This window comes from Engystomops pustulosus, chromosome 7 (genome assembly GCF_040894005.1).
Source record: "Engystomops pustulosus chromosome 7, aEngPut4.maternal, whole genome shotgun sequence".
NCBI classification, from domain to species: domain Eukaryota; kingdom Metazoa; phylum Chordata; class Amphibia; order Anura; family Leptodactylidae; genus Engystomops; species Engystomops pustulosus.
Window position 1 is genome coordinate 89095582 of NC_092417.1, and position 14578 is coordinate 89110159.

Genomic DNA, 14578 nt, shown 5'->3' on the forward strand with positions numbered 1-14578 from the left:
CATGTCCTCTAGTTCAGTGATTTTCAACCTATGTGCCGCGGCACACTAGTCTGCCGCGACACATGGTTAAGTGTGCCGCGGGAAAAGTTCCCCGAACTATAGTGCCCCTGTGTAGCGCTGCCGCCGCGCCTCCGTGTTTCTGCCTCCATACTTACCTACAAGCCCCGCGTCGGCGATCCGCCCATCTTCTGTAGCTCCTGCACCGCGCGGCCCATGTCACGTGACTGACGCGACCTGACGTCAGGTCGCGTAAGTCATGTGACCAGAGGCATGCGGTGCAGGAGCTACAGAAGGTGGGCGGATCGTCATTAGGAGTGAAGGTACGCGGAAGAAGACATCAAGGGTAAGTATATAAGGTTATTATTTGTATAGGGAAGGAAGCTAGGGTCTTTTTTTTTTTATTAGTCAAGGGAGGCTGGGGCTTTTTATTAGTTAAGGGAGGCCTCTGGGGCCATTTAATTAGTAAAGGGAGGCCTCTAGGGCCTTTTAATTAGTAAAGGGAGGCCTCTAGGGCCTTTTGATTAGTAAAGGGTGGATGATTCTTTCTAAAGGGTGGCTAGTAGTAGATTCTAAATTTGTTTAGAATTTCAAGAAAAATTTGATTCGTCACAAATCCAAAGTTTACAGTGATTCGTGGGATCAAATTTCGATCTTTTTTCAAATTTTTTTTCCTTCATTAGCAAAATGGCCGCATGCACAACGTGTTACATGGGGCAGAGAACTATCAAAATATAAGAAGAAAGGTGTACGGAGCTGTGGGTGGTGTAATTTTGTGCACCTTTTGATGTTTTCAATGCTATCATATTTAGGACTATACAACCTCACTGTATGGTGGTAGTGTTCCTCACTGTATGGCTGTATTCACGGTATGGCGGAAGTGTTCCTCACTGTATGGGTGTAGTGTCCCTCACTGTATGGCGGTAGTGTTCTTCAATGTAAGGCGGTAGTGTCCCTTAGTGTCTGATAGTAGAGTTCCTCAATGTGTGGCGGTAGTGTTCCTCACTGTATGGTGGTAGTGTTCCTCACTGTATGGTGGTAGTGTTCCTCACTGTATGGCTGTATTCACTGTATGGTGGTAGTGTTTCTCACTGTATGGGCGTAGTGTCCCAAACTATATGGCGGTAGTGTTCCTCATTGTATGGCGGTAGTGTCCCTTACTGTGTGGCAGTAGTGTCCCTTTAGTGTCTGATAGTAGTGTTCCTCACTGTGTGGCGGTAGTGTTCCTCACTGTGTGGCGGTAGTGTTCCTCCCTGTAAGGCAGTAGTGTTCCTCACTGTATGGGTGTAGTGTTCCTCACTGTATGGGGGTAGTGTCCCTCACTGTATTGGGGTAGTGTCCCTCACTGTATGGGGGTAGTATTCCTCACTGTATGGGGGTAGTATTCCTCACTGTATGGCTGTATTCACTGTATGGCGGTAGTGTTCCTCACTTTATGGGCGTAGTGTCCCTCACTATATGGCGAAAGTCTTCCTCACTGTATGGCGGTAGTGTCCCTTACTGTGTGGCGGTAGTGTCCCTTAGTGTCTGATAGTAGTGTTCCTCACTGTCTGGCGGTAGTGTTCCTCACTGTATGGTGGTAGTGTTCCTCACTGTATGGGGGTAGTGTTCCTCACTGTATGGGGGTAGTGTTCCTCACTGTATGGGGGTAGTGTTCCTCACTGTATGAGCGTAGTGTCCCTCACTGTATGGCAGTAGTGTTCCTCACTGTATGGCGGTAGTGTCCCTTCGTGTCTGATAGTAGTGTTCTTCACTGTGTGGCAGTATTGTTCCTCACTGTATGGCGGTAGTGTTCCTCACTGTGAGGTGGTAGTGTTCCTCACTGTATGGGGGTAGTGTCCCTCACTATATGGGGGTAGTGTCCCTCACTGTATGGAGGTAGTGTTCCTCACTGTATGGCAGTAGTGCTCCTCACTGTATGGATGTATTCATTGTATGGCGGTAGTGTTCCTCACTGTATGGCCGTAGTGTCCCTCACTGTATGGCGGTAATGTTCCTCACTGTGTGGTGGTAGTGTTCCTCACTGTATGCCGGTAGTGTTCCTCACTGTATGGGGGTAGTGTTCTTCATTGTATGCCGGTAGTGTTCCTCACTGTATGGGGGTAGTGTTCCTCATTATATGGGGGTAGTGTCCCTCACTGTATGGGGGTAGTGTCCCTCACTGTATGGGGGTAGTGTCCCACACTGTATGGCGGCAGTGTTCCTCACTGTATGGCTGTATTCACTGTATGGCGGTAGTGTTCCTCACTGTATGGGCGTAGTGTCCCTCACTATATGGCGATAGTCTTCCTCACTGTATGGCGGTAGTGTCGCTTACTGTGTGGTGGTAGTGTCCATTAGTGTCTGATTGTAGTGTTCCTCACTGTGTGGTGGTAGTGTTCCCCACTGTTTGGCGGTAGTGTTCCTCACTGTATGGCTGTATTCTTCACTGTATGGGGGTAGTGTCCCTCACTGTATGGCGGCAGTGTTCCTCACTGTATGGCGGCAGTGTTCCTCACTGTATGGCGGCAGTGTTCCTCACTGTATGGCGGTAGTGTTCCTCACTGTATGGGCGTAGTGTCCCTCACCATATGGTGATAGTCTTCCTCCCTGTATGGCGGTAGTATCGCTTACTGTGTGGTGGTAGTGTCCCTTAGTGTCTGATAGTAGTGTTCCTCACTGTGTGGTGGTAGTGTTCCCCTCTGTTTGGCGGTAGTGTTCCTCACTGTATGGCAGTAGTGTTCCTCACTGTATGGCGGTAGTATTCCTCACTATATGGCGGTAGTGTTCCTCCCTGTATGGCGGTAGTGTTCCTCACTGTATGGCTGTATTCTTCACTGTATGGCGGTAGTATTCCTCACTATATGGCGGTAGTGTTCCTCCCTGTATGGCGGTAGTGTTCCTCACTGTATGGCTGTATTCTTCACTGTATGGCGGTAGTATTCCTCACTTTATGGTGGTAGTGTTCCTCACTGTATGGAGGAAGTGTTCCCCACTGTGTGGCTGTAGTGTTCCTCACTGTGTGGCTGTAGTGTTCCTCACAGTATGGTCATAGTGTTCCTCACTGTTTTCCTCCTCAAAAAATACCTTTTTTATACTTTGGTGTACGATGCTGTGGGTGGTGTAATTTTGTGCATCTTTTGACGTTTTCAAAGCTATCATTTTTAGGACTGTACGACCTTTTGATCACTGTTTATTGAATTTTTTATATTTTTCGACTTTGGGCGCTATTTTCCGCTACGGGGTTAAACGCTGATCGCACATTTTAATGAAGGAGTTAAACCAAGGAAGCCTTCGGAAGACCCAAGGCTGTCATGGCGATGGATTGCTGCTCCCCAATGACCTCTCGGGGAGCAACGATCTTTTTGAAGCCGCCATCTTTTTGAAACCGTCGGCAGCTTTGCCGTCGGCTTCATGCGGGTGTTTCCAGTAAGCCTTTGCTGCAATATGAAGCAATGACTTACCGGCTATGGAGAGGGCTCAGCCCATGAGCCCTCTCCATGTACTCGCAACTGGCATGTGACATACTGTTATGTCACATGCCGTGATTCGATTCGGTTCAAATCAGATTTTCTGTGAATATTCAGCGAACCGGGTCGAATCAAATTTTTATAAATTTGCCCATCTCTAGTGGCTAGCTAACAATGTCGTTCATCTCAAACTTAAAGAGGGGGATGGGCAAGGGAAAACAAATTTGTAGGAGCTTTCTGTTAAAAATCTGTGTTTTAGGGAAGAAGCGGAGGTTCAATACTAAAACAACCAGGATTTCCAGGACAATTAGAGTAATGTTGATTAGGGCCTGAAGTGAATTTTGAAAAATTCTACCGAGCTTCTACTTAACAAATTTTGAATGATTCACACATCTCTAATAGTAATTGATAACAACATCAATAACTGCTAATAATTCAAAAATAAATAGCAATAATAATAATAACACATTTTTACAACAAATGATAAATGTTACTGCTACTAATAATGCTAAATAATAATTACAATAAATAATTCTACACATTTTAAGAATCTGTTTCTATATGTGCTATTTATTGATATTTCTTACCATTGTTATCATTACTTTATATTTTCTTGCTACTACCACTATTATTTGAAACATACTATTCTATCTCCTTTCTCATCTTTTATTTCTTCAGTTATTGATTATTAAAAAGTTTACATCTGTTTTTTTAACATCTTTTTTCAATCAAGAGCATTGTCATTCCAAATAACTCTCATTAATTGGCATTAATCCTAGGGGTGTAATTATAGAGGTTACAGTTGCAACCAGAGAGGCTCACAAGCCACCCTAAAGCACTTTGATCTCCTCTGACTTTTAGCAATTTAAGCATCATGAAAACTTCAACCTTATTGTGCACGTTAAGATTTATGACTGCAATCTGCCAAAGATGTTCCCCTCACCTTAGGATATAATTAACCTTTTGATGTCAGATGTAGCAGTAGGTCAGTATATGGTTAAGTAACTGAGGATATAGAGAAATATTTAGCCGCAATGTTATGTTATTCACCTATAACTCCTTTCTCAATACATTCAGAAAAGACTTCACTAGATGTAAATGCAGTGTAGTCGCTTCTCAATATTATAGAGGCATCTACCATACCCAAAGCAAAGCTGAGCTGCTGTATCTAAGCTGCTATTATTGAGTTATCTACCAAATGTATGATTGAATTGCTTTATATAGCTGTTTTGGTATAAAATATGTATTATATATACTGTTTTCAAAATAGATATACATTTTTGTGTTTAAGGAGAAAAACATTTATTGGAACCTGTACCCCCAATTTTGTAAGGACCTAGCAATAAATCTAGCTGCTAGTAATCCATCAACACATCATGTGAGCTGCTGAAACGTACTAATGGACATTACAAAATGTCTTTTGTTATGCCCATGTTTATTTCTATGATATTCTATATGATCCTCCTGATGGTAAGAAATAGTGTTCTGGAAAAGATTCTGTGAGTAACATATGGAAGACACCATAGAAACTAATATCTTCTCCCACCAGGTCTTAGACAACTGCAAATAGACATAAAGTCAGCAGAAGTAAAAAGTTCTATAATGGGCAGAAATAGATACAGTACTTTTACAAAGCTGGTTGAAAGGTTAATAATTACCATTAAGTAGCCATTTGCTTATTTCCTCAGTGTAGACCATTATAGTACCTGTCTTTATAGTACCGGTCTCCCCACTCTTTGATGGTTATCACTGTGTATCCATATCTTTTGCTTGTAGGGTAACTTAAAGGGTTACTCTCATCCCACTAGGTTTGGTTTAATCCCCAACAGAAAAAAAATATTTCTTCAATTTTTTTTTTTAAAAACCTACCTACATCCTCATTATAGACTCTGGATAGGGCTTACCTGCCCCCTAGCAACGGCCCTGTGATGACATAAGATATAGCCACCGCTGCTTGTCAGTAGCGGTGGCCGCGCAAGGGCCTAGAAAGGTGCTTCTTGGCCTCCAAACCTGCCAAGAAAATGTGAACATGCATAGCTAGTGCATGCCGGCTCCTGGCTCACTAGAACAGGACAGCTGCCGGGCATGTCCAGTAGTTTCAATGCTGCTTTTATATGAAGAGGACTTAGCAGTGCCGACTCGCTACTGCGCATTCCCTGGAAACTGTCCTGTTCTAGCAAGTGAGGTGGCTGGCATATGTGAACTGCGCATGTGCTAGATATGCACATTCACTGGAGCCTTCAAATGGAATATCCTTAGAAAAAAGTATAGAATGCATTAAGCACAGTTTCAGGGCACGCATAAGTAAAAGTAATATCCTTTCTATTTCTGAGCTGAAATATGAAATAAATGTCATGACTCTGAAAGCAACACAATATGGGTATCATTCTAATAGTTTTAAAAATATTATAATTTTATTAAACTCATCACAAAACCATAGGTATATTTTAACGGAAATCTACCACCAGGATAAAGGATTGTAAACTGAGCACACTGACATACTTGTGTATTCCCCTTCTGGGAGGATCTGCTCTTCTTTTAACTTATTATGCCCTGGTTTTTATTAAAAAAAAGGATTTTAAAAGCATGCAATTGAGTCTTCGGGGCTCTTGGCTCCATGGGTGTTAATAGAGTCTGGAGTCCCAAGTCTCATTTGCATAATTGTTAAGCCTTTCTTGCCTTTAAAACAAGGGTATACAAAGCTTAAAATAGAGAGGATTTTGCCAGAGGACACACACCAGTATGTCAGTGTGATTGGTTTATAATCATTCAACCTGGTGGTAGATTTTCTTTAAGTAATGGTTGACACAATATAACGTCATTCATTTCTAGCAACAGCAATGTAATAAACTTTAATATATCTATAACAATTAACATTTTGAGGCTTGGGGAAAAGGTAGCAATTTCTAAAGACTATAAAAACAACAGTGAAAATATAGACACTAAACTCCAAGTCACTTCAGGAGAAAATAATATCAAGAGACAAATCTTAGATGCTAAGAAGCTGGAGACACTAGGTGGCATACTTTGATGTCACACACAGAGCGTACAATAGAATTGTCTTTTCAAGCCTTTGTGTAAATGTTCCTATTGAATCTCAGAATCAAAGGGTTCTAGAAAAACTCATATAATACAATCATAGGAAACGCTTGATTTCTGTGACTGAGCCACACTGCTTTCTTCTATTCTTTGTAAATTATTACCTGTTATTGGTTGAGGTACACAAATATGGTAATGAATTATACACAGACAGGAAGCATTAAATAGAAATCTCTGGTAAGCTATGTTACTAGCTGTTCAGCAATGTAATGTAATAGTCATCGCCATGTATTGGCCTTATATTGGTAGATGCTGGTTCTACAACTTATTTTGATTGTACTGTAATCATTTATAAGGTAATTTTTTGGATGAAGAGTAGTGGTACTTTTCTGTGCCCAGGATAAGACCAATGTCCAGCTTAAGAGAAGACCCAGCATATGAGCAGGTTTAAGTTATACAAACAGGATTACTATGATCTACCCATATTTGCATTATAGTAGTATCTTATTAAATTATAAGTAGGGCTCCAAATTCTGGAATAATGTTAAAAATGAACATTGACACAGCATAGCCCCGCTAATAAAATTTCATAATGGAAATTCAGTAGCATTTTTTTTGTAAAAGCTGCCACTACAAAAAATGCCATGAAAAGGGGCCGCTGTGGGAAAAGAGACCCTGGACAGTTGCCAATTTGCACCCCTCTCCTCCTCACACCAGCCCTGCATAGCACTATACTGGGGACCTTAAATGTAGGATGTGCACAGCAATTCTTAGCTGTATCTGTACATGCATAATAGGAGTAGTAGTATTTTTCTGTCCATATATGTGGGATAGAAGTGGTAGTTTCATGCTGTGGGTTTGTGTGTAGCATAGGAAAAGTCAATAAATAATTCTGAACCATGTAAACCTTTGCAGGTATTTCTCATACACTGCAATGTTCATTGTATTCACTTTCATGCTTTTAATTAAAAAAAGAATCATTTTGGAAATATTGTTCCCTTAAATAGATGATCTGCACACACATTGCTTCCCTGGGTCGACACAAAGAGCAATTTTCAGCTCCTATTAATATTAGCATTAATATTGCAGACAATATAGCCTACTCCACAGTTACCGATGTTTAATCAGCTATAAAATACAAGAGCTATTCTCTGGGCTTTGTTCTGTAAAATTTCCTTCAAACCAGAAAATCATTGTGTAATGCATAGAAAATATATAAAGCTGCATTAGTGACACCTGCAGAATAGGTTCTTCACCATAAAGTCGTTTTCTTTGTAGTCTAAGCAGAAGCTTGTGTTAATTCTAATATTGCCAGTTATGTCATAAGGTTGTGAGTGATGACAATTCTTTGTAATGCTTTAAATGTCTGGAGTCTCTAAGCTCCACTACCGTGTTTCCCGGAAAATAAGACAGTGTCCTATTTTAATTTTTGCTCCTAAAGCAGCACCAGGTCTTATTTTCAGGGGACGTCTTATTTTTCAAGAATATGAATTCACTTATAACTCTCCAAACTCTGAATTTCATGCTGGATTTCTTGTGACTCCATTTCTACTAGAATCATTTACTCTCAATCTCTTATGTTTAGCAATGAAACTTTCCTTAAATGAGCACTTCTTGGCCAGGTAGCCACTTGTAGCATTTGCAATGCAATAGTCTGTGATTTTATCCCATGAGTTCTTCACTCATGACAGTATGTTAATGACCTACTGTATGGTGTGGGAGGTTGCAGTGGGGTGAGCATTGGGTGGATTATAGATAACATAATCATCTGAAGCCAAATGATCCTTTCATCCTGGAGTCCTTCAAGTATTTCAAATGGTAAGCTGCTAAGTCTACCACAAGGTAGATGTCATAAGTGACTACAAGTGTTGGGGGTCAATAGAGGAGTTGTTAAAGGGGTATTCCCATGAAGACAAGTTTCTTAAATGTACTCAGGATAACAAAATAACACATTTGTAATCACATAACTAATTCAATGTTATCAACAAAAATGCTAAATATCACAGATATAATTCCAACCTGTCTCTATCAGTCCTGGTGTACACAATTTCAGTTTTTCCCTGATTTCTGACCTTGTATCTTCTGACTTTAGGGTCAGCAGCCCTCTTGCTTCATAACTTCTCTCTTTATCTGCTCCCTGCAGGGGCCCCTCCCCTTGCATTCCAGGACGGAGCTCTCACACACTGACACAGACGCTGACTTCTTGCCGGCAAGTACACAGCGTGAGGAGTGGAAAGCTACAAGCTACAGGCAGATAACTTCTTTATCCTGGGCAGAGGGAGGGAGGTTTATAGTAGAGCTGACAGTATGTGTGTGTAGCTGAAATGTAGAAGTGCTGAGAATGGTAATAAACTGAGTGAAATTGTAAAGTAAGGGTCGACTTTTATGCATTGAACCACACATAACCGTTCATGTGTTATGTGCTCAAAACACATAATGCAGGTATTAAGACTTTTATTACCTCTGATCTTTACTGTAACCAAACAATTATATACATATAGTTACTCCTATGTAAAGTTGCACAATAAAGAATTTTCTAATGATTAGTTAGTGTATTTGTCCTTAATTTCATTTTATAGGATGGTTCACCTTGAGCAAGTGGTCTGAGCTTTGCAATTGCCACTCACCCTTTTTGTCAAAATGAAATGTAAGTTAAAAGAGACAAAAACTTTTTCTTAGTTGATAACCCTTCTCAATTCTCAGCACCACCTGTGGCCCTGATCGAAAACCCAGAGAAATGTACCGTATGTGTTTCCCTGCAATCAAGGTTTCTACATTCAAGAAGTAACTGCCTCTACCTGCCTCTACCTCCTCTACCTCCTCTTTAGCTATGCCAGTATCACAGGGCAAATTACCATAAGCTCCAACAGACTCCTTTGCCTTGGCTTGGGAATTTGGATACCAGCACCAATCATCACAGGTCAAAGGTAGTCTACCCATGTTTCTATTATAGGTACTTAATTTCAAAGAAGTATTCCATAGTGGTCTCCATGCATTCTTCTTTACCTTGAAAGGAAGCTTTAAAAAATTCTCATGCTTGATTAATAAAAAGAACTAAAAAGTATATGAATGGACTGAACAAGAAAAAGAATCAAAATGAATGTTCTTCTTAGATTAATACATAATAAGCAGCCAGTGCCAGGCAAACTCCCCGGTCCCCTTTTTAAATCGCTGCCATCCATCTTCAGTAAATTTATTTGAAATGAGTCAATTTGTAGATGTAGAAAGAAAACATCACAGAGACGGAGACACAATGTCACATTCACTGATTAATATCCTTCAAGATTCTTAAATTTTAGCCCGTAAATTCTCATCATTAATTTTGGATCACAAACAACCATTCTGAAGAAATTGAGCTTTTGACCCAATGCAAACAAAAAGCTTTTTTGTGGTTCTATTACAAATCCTTGTGATGCAGGTTTAATGACCATTTGCTTGGTCAAGATAATTATTATGTCTCATTTCCTTTTTTCTGTCAAACCAAATGTAAAATAACAGAATTATGATGACCTTCTCCATTCAAATAAAAATCATATTTGTGTTCCATATAATTAATTTATGATGATGTTTTATCAGTTTTTATTGCAATATTCCAATTAAAATAGTTTTATTTCATTAAGATTTGTAACATGACATATTAAAAAGCAGTACATGAGTATCTATCATTAATGTATCTCCCAATCTTCTATAAATCTTTCTCTATTTTGAATCTACAATTCTAAATGCCATTCTAAGCCATATTAGTGTAGGAGCCACTACAGTGTACTGTGATGGTGTCTCCATCATCACCAACCTTATATTCTTTATAAAATCTAGACTTCGCTTTTAAATATGGAAATATAAACATTTTGAGAGTTCTTGGTGCCTTAGAGTCCATCCGCTCTCTCTAGATTGTGTCTAGGTCAAGAACGTATTTCTAGAGTAAACCTAGAGTAAAGTAGTATACCTCAGGATAATATAATAAGTGTTACTAAATTCCATAGATGGGAATGCCATTGTTTTTTTTGCTTGTTTTTGCATTTTTGTTTTTAACTTCCCTCCTTCTGAAAGCCATAACTTTTTATTTCTCTGATGACAGAGAACAGGTTATAGCACTATTTAATGTATGACAAAAAACGCAGTTGCACGATTTTTTTCACTTTTATTTTAAAATCCAAATGACAGATCTCCTTTAAGCTATAGATCACTATAATCTAGGAGATATCTCCCGTTCATCATCGCTGAAAAAGCTGCCGTCAGCTTCAAAAACATGGCCCCGCCTTGGTGAAGATCGTCGCTCCCCGTGACATCATGGGGGGCAGCAATCGGTTGCCATGAGGCTGTTTCTTTTTAACCCATTCATTGCAATGTGCGATTTACACATTGTAATGAATGAGGACGAAAATCCTCATTTACTCATTTACAAAACTTTTAACAGGAGGTTTTAATTTCTGTAAATGAATGAAAACATTATAAACCCTATAGAAATTTGTTATCCCCGTGATCGCACCAAGTCAAAGAATAAATAAGACATGTCATTTGGGGCACTCAGCGAAAACCGTAAAATCCAAGCCCACTAGAATACGGTGCAAATGCAATTTTTTCCACCATTTTCACTGCATTTGGAATTTTGTTCCCACTTCGCAGTACAGGGAATGGAATATTAAATACCATCACTATGAAGTGCAATTTGTTACACAGAAAACAAGCCATCACACAGCTCTTTACATATAAAAATATAAAAGTTAGAGATGAGGAGTGAAAAATGAAAATGAAAAAACAATTCATTCACTATTTTCATAGGCCCTCCAGGGTGTTTTAACTCAAGGGGGTCTAAGTGCTCTTAAAATATGCTGCAATATAATTGTGTGGCAGTATATAGAGAATAAAATGCTACTTTATGACACACTGCTTCTGGATGTATAATCTTTGTATTTGGGTTAGGTTTTCAGTAATATTTTATTTGGCTAATTGTTAAGGATTTGCCATTTTTCAAGAACTTCAAGTATAGAACTAAAATATGACACACATTTGAATAACAGTTAAGACTCCTCCTCAGCTTAAGTTAATTTCTCCAAAGTCAAATTAATTTCAAACCACTTTGGAGATCCACTTACCACCTCAGAAAGTTTTAGCTGAAACAAGTACAATCTGCTCAGTTGGACTGGTCATCAATATTCTTTGACATGAGACCCGCAGCACTGTGCAAATATTTAATGAACGCTGAAGATGTTCTATGAGGATTTGAGATGCTGTAATGATTGTTTAGAGATTCACACTGATTCACTTCATGAACTGTTTGCTTTCAAGACAATTTGTTAAGGAGAAACACCTAAGCAAGTCTTTATTATTATGTCTTTCACAGCGGTAGATATATTTCGGCTTGTCAGGGCAGTCAAAAGAGAGATTTTTTTTTATAGCTTATGCAGCTGGAAGAACCAACTTAATGATATAAAAGATGGCACTGTGTATAAATGATTCTACAGATCGTATTACAGTAAAAGTCAAACTAAAACTAGACTTAGACTTTTGCTTAACCTATAAAGCTTAGGGGTCTTAAGGGCCTAGCTACCTTTGGCCCCTGGTCACAATATTTGGGTTCCATATTAAAATGCAACAATAAAAAATAGAACAACAATGTTGGGACCAGGGGCCAAAAGTGGCTGTGTCAGGACAGGCAGGGGTATAGACCCCTAAGCTTAATAGGTTTAGCCAAAGTCTAGTTTTAGTCTGACTTTTTGTATAATATGATTTGTAGAATCATATCATTTATACACAGTGCAATATTTTATATCATTATGTTGGTTCTTCAAGCTTCATAAGCTATGAAAAAAATATCTCTTGATTTCCCTGAGAAGCTTGGATTCTGCAAGACAAGTTTCATATTTTGGTATTGTCATTTTAGTTTGTGACTTTGTGTTTGTATTCTGTTCTGGAAACTTTACCTCTGCCTGTCCCTATCTCCTATCTGTACCTTGGGTTCTGCCTGCCTTGATCTGTGGCTTGTATATACAATTCTGCCTAATTACTGCCTGCCTATGCCCCAGACTGTCTTTGAGTTTTCTATGCCTGACAGGTGGTACCTTGCACCAGTGTTCTCTGATGAGCAATGGCCCCTCTTAACAAATATATTATGCTTCTGCCATGAAGAAAGCTTAGGATGCCCTGTATCTGACACACCACACCTGAGCCTCCAGAACGTTAACCAGAAAAAAACTTGAAATCCAACCTCATTATTAAAAAAAAATACTAATGTTTTTATCTAATGCTAATGTATCAGTAGCAAATACAAGTTAAGTCCTTAAATCTTCCTCCTGAATTAAAAAACATATATATTTTAATTGGTGGTTACTACCTTAGGGAGGGTAACTATTATGGTCAATATTATTTCCACCATCAACATAATTAGTAGTCACTCTTGATGCATATTTTTTTTCTTCTTTTCAATAAATGTTTATTGTATAAAAAATATAAATATACAAGCATCTTTGAATAAACGTAAAAATGTAATACATAATGTTATATTTTCTAAATATTGTTAATATTACAATTTTTTCTTCTTTACACAACTCTATCCCCTTACTGGCCGAGGAGAAGGAAGGAGAGAGAGAAAAAAAAAAACAAAATAAAAAAGGATTTAAAATTTAGATCACATTCCATATCTTATTCCAGTATTTCAGTTTCCCAATACATTCAGTCACCTTATATGGTGCAGGACTTAAATAGATTGTTTGCCCAATTACCCTAGACCAAATTCCGCCCAAGCTAGGACTGCCTCCTCTGTGTAACATCTTTTACAAGCACTACTACGACCCGCATCCATTTTTAATCTAGAAATAGTAAAGTATAGCCTGTATGATGTTAAACTGTGATTATCACTTACGGAAGAATAACGTATATTCTGATATATTTTATCCCAAATGTTACCTGGCATAAACCCATTGTCAGAATCCCAACTCCTTCTAGCAGGGAACTTGCCATTCCTGCACCCTTTAATGTTTGAATATGTATATAACCCTGAAACATTATATTTTTGTGTTTGATATCTCATGATATATTCCAAACATTCAAGCTACAGTATTTTTCGGACTATAAGGTGCACCAAAGTATAAGGCAGACCATCAATAAATGCCTGCTAAAACGTCTAGGTTCATATATAAGGTGCACCGGATTATAAGTCGCACCTAATTATAAGGATGATTGGCCAGCAGGTGGCAGACCTGTGCACTGTTCAAGGCATCTATTGACTGTAAATATGGTTCATATATAAGGCACACTGGACTACTAAAGCGCACCTTTGATTTCTGAGAAAATCAAAGGATTTTTGTGCGCCTTATAATCCGAAAAATACGGTACTCTATTTTCAATCTATAATTATCATATCATATTCAATCTATAATTAATAGATTGCAAAGCATGATACAATTGATATATCCTAAAGGTGCCTAAATGTGTAATTAAAAAGTAAGGTGATCAGCTAGAAAATAAAGAAAAAAAAGTCTGGAATGGCAAGTTTTCCTTTCTCTTTGGGATATTAAAGATGAAATAACTTTAATCAGGGTTTCTCCATTTCCTCCCCAAATAAGGACAGAAATCATATCCTCTATACCCATATCCATATTGTGCTAACACTGAGGTGATAAAAGCTGTGTGAGGAACAGCATCTTAATTAAACTGACCCACTAATACTAATGTTATTATCTAATGCTAATCTACCTGTAATCATTTTAATTAATCAGGCAGGTGTAACTGCCTGAGGTAGGATAACCATTATGTGCAATATTGTTACCTTCAACATAGTTTGCAGTCACTAAATATATATTTAAAATGTGTATTTTGTACTTAGCACTGTGATATGTAATATGATTCTGAAGAAACTGAGTTACATGGCTGGAGAAGTGGACTATAAGATATTCAGGAGATAGATCTTTTACTGTAGAACTCATTTGGCACAGTTCATTTACCTCCTCTCATCATGCAAGACTTTTATATTGAGTGGAACCCATTAGCTGCCATGCTTCAGCAAAACACTTGTTGAGAGTAATGGACCCATTCTATCTATGGATTGATGGAAAATCAATCAATATTGCATTTCAGTTCCACTGATTGATTCA

The 14578-nt window shown here is 38.6% G+C and overlaps 1 long non-coding RNA gene across 1 annotated transcript in view; it reads left to right on the forward strand.

The window, feature by feature from the left end:
• Window positions 1-9909, forward strand: part of LOC140068884 (uncharacterized) — a 91286-nt gene extending 81377 nt beyond the window's left edge. The window contains exon 3 of the long non-coding RNA XR_011848610.1: window positions 9189-9909. This is a non-coding gene — a long non-coding RNA (uncharacterized lncRNA). The remainder of the gene's footprint in view (window positions 1-9188) is intronic.
• The last annotated feature ends 4669 nt before the right edge of the window (window positions 9910-14578 follow it).